Genomic DNA, 11037 nt, shown 5'->3' on the forward strand with positions numbered 1-11037 from the left:
TCATATACTTAATAAAAATACGCCTCTAAAGTTGTTTAAGAAACTGTGGAGATAGGAAAGATGCTACTCCAGTGCCTCAGTGCTCTTCCTGGTTTATTAGCAACTCCAGTACCTGTGTATGATGATACAGAGAGGAGCTGTTTGCTTTACTTTAATGATTAGGTAGGTTTATGGTTATTTTTATTGCTACACATATGAACTGTCATGGTGGCTGTAATTAGAGACACACTAAAATGCCATTCCTTCTATTCCATCTGAGGTTCAAAAGAAATCTGTCCTGGCCAACTTCGATTCTCTGTGGAATTCATTCTATGGGCAAAAAATGGACTCAGATGGCACTAAACAGCATGAAGCAAAGACCAGTGCAACAGCTTATGGTAGCATGGGGTGCCACGATATTTGTGGGTTCAAAAAGGAGATTCTCTTAAAAAATGAAAAAACCAAATGTTGTAAAATGAAGAATTTCAGCAGGACTAATCAGACAGATACACAAAAGCTCTTTCAATAATGGCAAGCTAGCGTATTTGAAAAGAAAATAGTAGGTCCTGTGCAGTGGGATGCAGTTCCAAACTGAAAACTCAAAAAGAAACACCCCATATGAGCAGAATATTCTGTTACAGACTGACCCATGCAAACATTGCTGGCTGACTCATGTCAACATCCTCTGTTGACAGGATTCCGGCATCCGCTTCAGCTGGACACCGATTGAAACGGTTCCTTGATCTGATCCAAGGGGTCATTTCCTTTGTTTCATTAACAGCTCTTGATGAGCACTCCTCATCACACAGAACCAGTCCTCAGGCTCATATATACGCTTTCAGAGTGTGGCCAAGTAAATCTTGTGTCCAATTGAAAAAGATTCTTGGAAAAAGATTGAAAGATTTTGTGCACTTTTCTTGATGGATACCATGGTGATTAGACAACCTCAGGCAGCCTGGTGTGTGTGGGTATGCTGCCTTCCATTAACATGTCGTGTCACATCATGGAATAAATTGAAGAAAACATGTTCAGGCTGGCTACTGCCAAAAAATCAAGGTGCTTTAGCTGTGGGGATCCAGAACAAATGGAAACTATGCTTGAAAACTCACAGCTGCTCTTCCTTTGCTATTTTCTCCATCACCCCCTCTGTCAGGACTCTGAGCTGCTGGGACAACTGGAAGGGATTCCGCATGGCAGCAAGCAGCAGAATCACAGATGTCGGGTGTGTTAACAAAGGGAAACACGCCTACACCAGTTATTCAATGCTTTCCTCCCTTGGTGTTAAGGAATACTGTGGGAAACCATTCGGCATTCCAATCTTGCTCCTTTTTTATTCCACTCCATCTCTCTTTCCTTTTCCATGTAAAGTAATGTGTTATGTTACAGAGATGCTGGTACATTTTTAAAATGTGCTCTCTGGATTTTACTTGAGGGACAATATAGCTTGGCCCTGTTACCCACTCAGAGAGGTGCAAGGAGGCAAAGAAAAAAGCCTTGGGACATGTACCCAAATCTCTTGTGTGCATCAGGAAAGACAGTGCTGGAGCAGTCTCTACATTATTTGTCTCATTGCTGAAATCTGAATGAGCAGCTGGAGGAGGAGATTCTTCCATAGGTTGTATATTCTCTGAAGCACTCTAAGTCCCAGTGGAGGTACTTTAGTATTTGTAGAAGTGCCAGAGGAACTGGGATGCTACAGGGGAAGAAACAATCCCACAAAGCTCATGAAAGAAGTCATTGTGGGAGAGTTTGGCTCTCTGAGCAGTGAGTTTTGACTGGGTGACCCTAAATGAAGGGCTCCAGTATTCACTGGGTGATATTGTCTGGTCCTCTGGTTATCTCAGTCACTGGAGGGGTGTTTGTTGATAAAGCTCCTTTACTGAGGCAGCATTGCTGGAATATTTCCTATGTAGGTATTCATACAGCATGAACAAAACATGCCAGGCAGGCTGCCTTTGTCATTGTTGCATATTCTGATACACTCAGCTGTGTCTTAAAATACCTTTGACGTGTATGATGATAACTTAGAAAGCTCCTAAGCCACCTCTGAAAATGGCTAGGTGCTTACCCTCTGAAGGTGGAGTGTGTGGAGGAGGAGCAAAATGCAGTCAGAGTAAGAGAAAAAGGTAAAGTATGTCCAATTTCCATCCAATATTCTTACATCTCCTGAATTCTGTATAAGCATGTTGGACTTTATTAAAAGGAAACCATGGTGAGTTTCCTCCAAATGATCTACTAAAGAACATAGGTAGTGGAGTAGAAGAAACTTTTTTTGTCTTTTCTATTTCAGGTGTGAAATAGGATTTTCAACAGACTAAATCTTCTAAAGAAAATATGCTGTAAGAGTGGAAAGGCTGAGCATCTTTATGAGGAATGAACTCCTGAAAAACACCAGCTGTTCCTTTGTGAAAATGTAGATTCAGTGCTCCACAGGAGTGGTAATTCAGGTAGTTCATGTCCCTGTTATCCCCTCTTGGCTGGGTCACCCACTGAATTGCATTCTTATGATGTGCTGTAACACAGAGAACAGAATGATCCATTGCACTGGCACAGCAAAAATTTGATGTACCCAGGGATTTTTTTTTCTTTTGCTTGTCAGTTCAACCATCAAAAGAGGGGACATGAAATGTGAAATATGTAACTTCTACCAGAAGGCCTGGTTAGTTTCTGGGTAGAAATGTTCAGCTTGTGGTTTTGGGGGTGTGTGTGTGTTTGTGTTTGTTTTAGTGATAAGGAAGCTTTTGCTGTCAAACTGCTAGTCAGGGGCAGCTATGACTGGTGAACAGTGGACAACTGGGCTCCTACAGGTCATTTATGTTATTCCTTGCATGTACAAACATGTTGCACTGTACTTTTGAAATCCTGTTGTCAGAAGCCAATTTTGAATGTACATAGAGCAGATTTACTTGAACAAACCATGCAGTTCCTATTCAAAGGAATTGCCACTTTATAATATGAGCAGTAAAGGTGACATGACATTAGACCTAACTGTATCCCATTTTGGTGCCAGCTAATATTTGCACTTACACGAGGCATTTAAGAAGCTGGGACTTCTCTTGACATAAAGCAAATGTTGCATCTTTAATGAAATATAAGAGGCATAAACAAGCTAATCCCTTCTTTGGGATTAGAAATGTGTTTTTTTCTTTTTTTTACATCTAAAAGCACTAAAAGTCATTAGATATCTTCATAAACACAATGTTAAACAACCATTCAGCATTCATTTCCATGCAGATTCCCCAAAGCAGATTGCATTATCTGCCTGTGAAAACAGTCCTTTTGCTCATGTGCACAGTTCTGTGGAAAGCTGAAAGCTTTCAGCCTCTGACAGAGGCATTCAGAAATCTCATCTGTGCATGGTAGGGCTGTGCCTGCCAAAGGGAGTGGAAAGATCTTTATAGACAAAGGAAGAATGGCACTAAAATTCAAATTTAGATAGCTGAAGTAAGAGAGTTAAATATGTTACCTCCCTTCTTTCTTTAATCCCTTATAAATACTCATAGGGATGTAAAAACTTGTTTTAACTCCTTCAACAGGAATTTAAGTATCTACATTATGGTTTAAGATAGAATCTTAGAATCTTATAGGATCTAACCTATCTTATCTTTCTGATGGATGAGGCCTGAAGTCTTTCCTATGGAGGCAGAGTTAATGATAGGCAGTTAGCAGAAACAGCATCTCAGTGCAGAGGCACTTTGCTAGTAAAATCATCACTATGCCTGATCAAGTGACAGCCAAGGCATTCAGCTTTTGCTGTGTACTGTCTGCCTACATCACAGCCCAAATTAATCTTATGGGAGGGATCTGAAACAAGACTGCCTTTCTCACTGAATCCTCGCAGCGCCACAAGTTCTGGTAGATGCCATTTCCCTGCAGTGTCTGTCTCTATTGAGCTTGCAGACTCCTGCACCCCCAGTTCCCCTCACACAGAGCCCTTAGTGAATTACATTAATTTGATGATATCCTTAAAAGCTTTAGGTAGTGGACAACAAATGTGAGGTGGTCACTGATTGGCAGCTTATGTAAATGTGGTTTACATTGCTCTGTAGAAATCAAGAGCTCGGCCATAACATGTTTCTTCATTTCCTTCCCTTTTGTTTGTCACTGGTCTTGTTTATCAGTCTAAAGCTTACCAGATGAACCAGGTCAGGGGCAACATGCTGTTGCTTAAAGGTGTTGATGCCATAGGGGGAGGCAGCAGAACCAGCATGTGAAGTATTCAAGGGCTGACTTCAAACTATGTGAATTTGTGACATGCAAGCTGCACCAGGAAAGGGAATGTGAGGTTACTGCAGTCACTCAAGCCTGTGAAGATATTTGTCATTCCAAAACCATGCTGTTGAGGGCTTTGGTTGAGGGGAAGCATCAGGGAGGGTAAAGTAGAAAGTGGAATGTAGGTTCTCAGGATTGCTATAAAGAGGCATGAGTGACATCATGACAAACTCCTCTATTTCTCCCCCAGGGAAGAGGTGAAACAGTACACATAACATTAACCCTGATCTCTTGGAGTGAATTTTGCAGGGTTTGCATAAATCTGTTCCATGTACTTGGATATCAGCTTAGGCTGGGACTCCTGTGTTCAAGGGAAATCTGAAGTGCACTTTGGCCCCTCTTGGGCTCTTATTTTCTCTGTGGACTTGCTGGCACCTGAGCCTGGCCCATGTACCCCAAGTCTCTTTGTGGGTTCAGCTAAGCAAGTGTTTGCAGAATGAGGAGTGAGGAAGAGATCACTTCTACAAGTCCCTGTTTTGGCCACAGAAAATCAAAACCATCCCCTTTTGGTGGTGAGTATCCTTAAATGCCACAATCAACCACTGGGATGCCAGGGAGAGTGATCTTTGCAGTGGTGCCACTCCTGCAGCCTGTGGGGCTGTTTCTGCCTATAGCTCACAGCTCTAGGCTTGCCTAGACATTTCCAATGCCAAGACATGTCCAATGCCTCTGGACATTTTTCGTGTCCAGTGAATAATTTTTACTTTTACAGCATTTTTCCATTATTTTCTTCTCCTTGGCTATCTAAGGAAGTCATGCCTCAATAGCACCTGCCGGGAAGTGCAGGCTGGGCTGGAACTGACTTGCTTGGATCCATTCTCATCTCTGGGGATCTTCAGTATTAATTGTCTGTTTTCTCCTTTTTGGAGCTTTTGCCTTTTCCAGTCCAGTCCTTTGGCTGTACTGTCACCTAGCAGTGAAAGCAGATGCAGCAGAAGGTTTTGTTCAAAATTTATTTCCCTGATGCCCAAAGATGGACAAAACTAATAAAAAATTTAAAAATAATAAAAACCTGAGTCAGCACCTGCTGTAGTGGTGGGAAATTTATGACTTGAAAATGGAAGATTTTTCAGTGGTCCACATGTTCACATGGTCTGATACTCACACGGTCATTAAGGGAGGCAAGGGTTCATTTTCATCATCACAGAGTGGTTTGGATGGAAAAGAACCTTAGAGATCATCTAGTTTCAACCTCTCTGTCATGGGCAGGGGCACTTTTCACTAGATCACATTCCTCAGAGCCCAAACCAGCCCTGAACACTTGCAGGGGTGGGGTTCCCCCAACTTCTCTGGCCAACTTCTTGCAGTTCTTCATCAGTTCCAGTGCCTCACATATCGCGTTCCTTTGGCATTCGATTGTCCAAATCAAGTGGGAAAAATTCTAGTCTGAGTTACATGTGTTCAGCTTAGTGTGTCACTGCTTTAGTATCTTATTCAGTTTTCTCTGTGACTGAAGGATTTCTATATTTCTCAAGTCACCAGTCGGACCCCAATCCAGCAACGTTTACACAACAGCAGTAAAATTACAAGGTGTCTTTTTTCTTTCAGGACTCTCCCCCATGAAGTCCTTTATGATCAGCATTAGGAGGTCATTCCTTCACCCTGGCAGCCTCTAGTGGAGTGAAATACAAGCACTTTTACCAGCACTTACCATGCATAATTAACAGCTTAGTTGGGGCTTCAGTATTTACTTAAGGTTGCAAGGATGCAAGAGTTAGGGAAGCCAAGTCTGATCATTATTCACTTCTGAGACAAATGTCCATGGAAGAGGTTAGTATAGTCCCTGGCTTCTGTGTGAAGCTTGGAGCAGGGTTTGAGGGGGTAGGGATGCAGGGAGGCCATGGGGGAGGGTGGGAATGACAGTATCAGAAGTAAGAAGATTTAAATAGCTGTAGGAGGACACTGATGGCCACAGAACAGGGGCAGGGACACCTTTGACTACAGCAGAAGTGGCATGACATGTTAAAGGAGAAAGGAATTGCAAAACTGAGGGTCACGCTTAAGCTACAGACTATGAAGTGCCATGTCCTGGGGTGGGCATGTGGGGGCTGATGCTAAATGAGTAGGTATATTTTGTAAAGCATATTTGAGGGCTCTTAGGCTAAGGAAATTTTAGATGAAGTTTCAGATGTCAGGTCAGACAAGGGGACTGAGATATAGCATAGCAGCAATATTAGTCTGAATAGAGAGCCAGTAAAAGGGCTTAGCTCATTCTACAGAGCTACCAAGCTCATGCAGCATTTTCCAAAGAAGCCCTGTAGCAATCAGGTGCCTCTTGCAGTTGATCCCATGGACTGAGTGTCCATATCCCCTTGGCTCTTCAGACTATCCTTGTCTCTTCAGTGAGCTCGTGCTATCCCACTTGGTGTGATAAAAGAAACTGCTAAAACTGGAGGCTGCTGAGTGTTATGCTGCCTCTATTCAAATCTCTAATGAGCTCCTCCTTGTAGCTCTAGGTTTAATTAGTTTTCATTGCAATATTAATGATCCAAACAAACCATTTTAACTTTCCTGTTGCACAGCTGGAATCTTCTTATTTAGTATTGTACTCTATAAGGGAATCACACCAACTTCCTTTCCCCTCCCCCATTTCTGCCATTAATATGCATTAAAATCACAGTCTCACTGGCATAGAATTTCAGACCTGCTATAAAACTCTAATAATTTCAAAAAATGGCAAGGCTGAACTAGTGACAGAGCCTTATCCAAATAATGCAAAGATAGATTTCTCCTAGAGTTTGATGGAAACGATGATTAATATTTCATTTATTTATTTACAGTCGATCAGCATTTACAAACATTTGTTAATTCCTTTGAGCATACATAAAATCTCTCTTGAACTCCTTAGTATTAGAGAAGAAATGTCTAATCTGTCAATCTTCAGCAAAAATGCCTGTTTTCTCTCTTTATTTTCCCCTCAGGAGAAGGGTACACCCTGCCCTTCCCAGTGTAGGTCTGAAGACTGCCTACCTCAAAGTCTTCTCCTCTCACAAAGGACTAGGTGCATCTCACAATTCCCTCTGAAATCCCTGACAGTGAAGATTTAGAGGAGATTTAAAGATTTTTTTGTTACCCTCTGGTGTATTTCACCTCCTGGACTCGCTGTGACTTGTGAAGGCTTAAATAAATTGGGTTGTAGATAATCTGGGTATCTTCCTGTCGAAGGATGCTAGAGAAGACTAGACTCTCAGAGGGACTGATGTGGAATTTTGTCAGCACCTTCTTCTTTCTAAGCCATAGAAATAATGAAAAATTTAGTAGCAAGAAAGCTCCAGAGTTCCTTGCTTAAACTCCTCCTCAGAGCTGGTCTGTTGTGGTCACAAGATCTGGTCAGTTTTGGCTTTTTCCTGTTTAGAAATGGATGTTTTCTAGGAGCCTGAGGAGCTGTGCTCTGCTGAGAGGCTGTCAGCAGCTGGATAAAAGGATTTGCCAGCTATATTGCACAAGAGAGGTCAAGATACAACTGTGAAAGTGCAAAATATATTCAGTACCACTTGCAAAAAGTAATTTTCATTGGGACTTAGTCTCATAAGTGCTCACATTGTTTTTGAAAATAGGACTTTGGAGTGTGCCCATGAAGTTAAAGAAAGGCTGTGTGATTGCTTGCTCTGTTGTTGCCTGCAGGGTCTAAGTTCAAGAGAGGAACAAGTGACTTGTTTGCAGAGCACACCCCTGTGACCCATGTAGGGGAGAGTTGGAGGGGCCTCCCCTGGAACTCCTGCAGTGCTTCCTCCCTTCTCCAAGAGGGCTGTCCTCACAGAGCACTTTTCTTTAGGAGGTCATCAAGCCACATGGGAGCTAAACTCACAATTCTATCTTAAAGTCAAGCATTTATGGTTCTGTAGATTTGCTTGAAAACTAAAGCAATTGAGTTAATGCAGGAAAGTAATTGTGTCATCAAGGTCTCTGGCTGCTGCTGGTGTTGGGAGAATCTTCCAGGAGAGAGGCTGGATACTGATGGTCAGGACTTCACTCGGTGGTCCCAAGGTTTCTCCAGCTGTGTAGTATTGTAAAAATAAAAATCTCCACCTATGTGTTTAAATACCATTTCTTTTTCTGCCTGCCTATCTGCCTGAATACAGACTTTTAGTGTGTGGGTATCCTGACTTATGGGACTCATGGCCCACGGCACATTTCTCTGCAGCAGCAGTTTCTTGAAGATTCATATCAGTGAGCTGATTTTGCTGTTGCTCTTGAGCTGGTTCACTTCATATTTGTCATTCATTTGTTGAATGGGAGTGTAAGGGTGAATGGTAACCTACAAAAGCACATTGTCAACAGCTGGCAGGTGTTTGTCCAAAGTGCTCCTGCTGGAAAGATGTTGATAACTTTACATTAACTAACTTGTTTGCTGCCATGTGGGAGAAAACAAGAGGATGTGTTGTCCCTTCAGAAATCAAGAGAATAGATGGGGCAGAGGAGCAGCCAGGGAAATGAGGGATCCTATCTCCTTGCTCATCTGCAAAAAGTGGAGATAAGCTTCACGTGAACTGAAAGCACCATCAGAATCATATCCTGACAGTGTGACAGGGTGATACAGCCTGCACCCACAGGAAGGTGTGGCATCATGGAGGATACAGGGAGCACAGCTCCTGGCTGGGCTGTGCCAAAGTTGGGAAGGACACCTTCAAGAAAGGAATATAACAGCAAGAGGGAGATAACTTCCCTGAGGTTTCATGTCACCAGAGTCACCCTTAGTGTTTTGTTGCAATTGACAATATCACAGCATGAACATGAGCAGTTTAAATGCACTTTTTACTCTAAATGCAACTGTTATTTAAGATTAAAATTGGTAAGATCTCTTCTCACTGCCAGCTAACCACAGCTTATCACACAAATATCTCCCTTACTTGGTTTCCAGGGGCTTATTGTCTTCCCTTGGCTGCCAACATAATTATGTGTGGTTTCTTCCTAACTCAGTTCTGCCAGAAAGATGAACTTTAGTTTTAAGTTCTTATCAGGAGGATTTTCAGTGTGTTCTGTTTCTTCAGAGCCACACCTGAGGCATCCAAACAGGCCAGCAAGATTCAGAGGGGAGCTGGGCATTAAGGTTGAGCCAGAAAACTGCTGGGCACTAACACCCCCACTGGCTTGGCAGCAGTCAGCACAGCATGTGTAATTGCAGCTTCAGTGACCTGCTCTGCTCTTTCTTCAGCCAGCAGCCCCTTAGTCAAAATACTGCTGTGAAACTAAAATCAAAGGGATTATACCAAGGGATAGATCTGCTTTAACAGAATCGATTTCTAAGTTGAAAGAAATTGCTGTTCAAAGTGTGCTTCCTTCAGTGACAGAAGTGTGATTTTACCTCTTCTATTCCTTGTACCTCTGCAAAACTGAACCACCTGAGAGGGACAGCTTCATGCCTCTCCATATTTAGACATTTCTACTAAAACTGAGCCAACTTTTGATAGCACAATGTATATTTTCCCAAGATGTTTAAATTAAGAGCCTTGGTTAATTTACTGCTCCCAGACTAAATCACATGGCACTTAGAGAAACATAATTGTATCTCATACCTGAACACATCTTTCATTGCTGATGGGGCTGACAGCATCTCTTGAAGAGACAAGACTTCAGGAGAGCAGATGCATTATAGTATTTCTATTTGCTTGCCATTTTGAATCTTTGCAACACCAGCTGGGTTTTTCTTCAGAAGCTGTGAACATAACTCACGGTTTTGAGGGACTGACAGCCTTATGTAGAAACCATTTAATGGCACTTTTTTCCCTTTAAATGAAAGAATCATTTCTTGTGCTGAAACAAACGTAAAAATTGATATGTTTTGGGCTTAAGTTGGTGTTGTGTATTAAATGCTGAATCTTCTGTCTCCCCATTGAAGTACAAGGCCCAGCAACTTTGTCTTAGGTACAGGCACACTGAAGACAGAATTGCAGATGCTCACCTGCAATTTCAGCAAGGCATTTCTGAAGACAAATAGTACTGCAGGAACCAGGTGCATTTTTGGTTGGTCATGAATAAAGAATAATTATATTAAAGGTGTAGGGTTGACTGGGCAGGCTTCCTATTCTGGAATTGGAATCTCCTGTTAAAATCTTTAGCCATTTGCCTTGTGATTGAAAGCTGCATGATGTTTCCACATTGGAGCTCATTGCAGGGAAAAGCTTAAAGCTGTCAGTTGTTCCAGAAGCTAATGGAGACATTAAAAATATAGCAGCTTACTGGGGAGAAAGCAGGGTGTGTGGGGAACAAGTGTTACTAGCATATGCTGTAACTGGACTGTAAGTGGTCTCCCCATATTCATGAATGATGGCTGACCTCTACTCTGCTAGGGCACACGTGTGCATGTCCATCATGACAACACACTCTGAACTTACTCTGTCAGAGGCTCTTGGGAACATAATCCCGATATCTGCCTCCAAATATAACTCTGCTGGTCTGCAATATAAGGCAGTGAGGAGAGCTGCTGCATCCAGGAGCCATTTGGAAACTGCTGCAGTGATATTCACAGAGACCTCTGTGCCTGCTTGATGACCTTCTTCACTAAGAGGCAAATGTCTGCAGCTTGTAAAAGAAAAAGATGCCTCTGAATGCCTTTCCCCTTTTAAAAGCTGCTCAGTGCCGGCTCAGCAGAGCAAGTGAAACCCACAAGTGGCAGTTCTTGCTGTGTTTGTACTGTAAGAATGTGTGCAGCCATGCATCTCAACAGGGAGGCTTGTCCCAAGCAGGGAACTGGGAATAATTCTTGGAACTGCCTCCAACTTAGATCTAGAGGTTTGACCTGAGCCAAATCACTAACTAGGAACTGTTTCAAAGTCAGTTCCTGAG

The 11037-nt window shown here is 42.5% G+C and overlaps 1 long non-coding RNA gene across 1 annotated transcript; it reads left to right on the forward strand.

Annotated features, from left to right (window-relative positions):
- The first annotated feature begins 2293 nt into the window (after window positions 1–2293).
- On the forward strand, window positions 2294–8298 carry LOC132329570 (uncharacterized). The gene is made up of 2 exons (XR_009487104.1): window positions 2294–2426; window positions 7876–8298. It is a non-coding gene; the product is annotated as an uncharacterized LOC132329570 (long non-coding RNA).
- Window positions 8299–11037: the final 2739 nt, after the last annotated feature.

This window comes from Haemorhous mexicanus, chromosome 7, assembly GCF_027477595.1.
Source record: "Haemorhous mexicanus isolate bHaeMex1 chromosome 7, bHaeMex1.pri, whole genome shotgun sequence".
NCBI lineage: Eukaryota > Metazoa > Chordata > Aves > Passeriformes > Fringillidae > Haemorhous > Haemorhous mexicanus.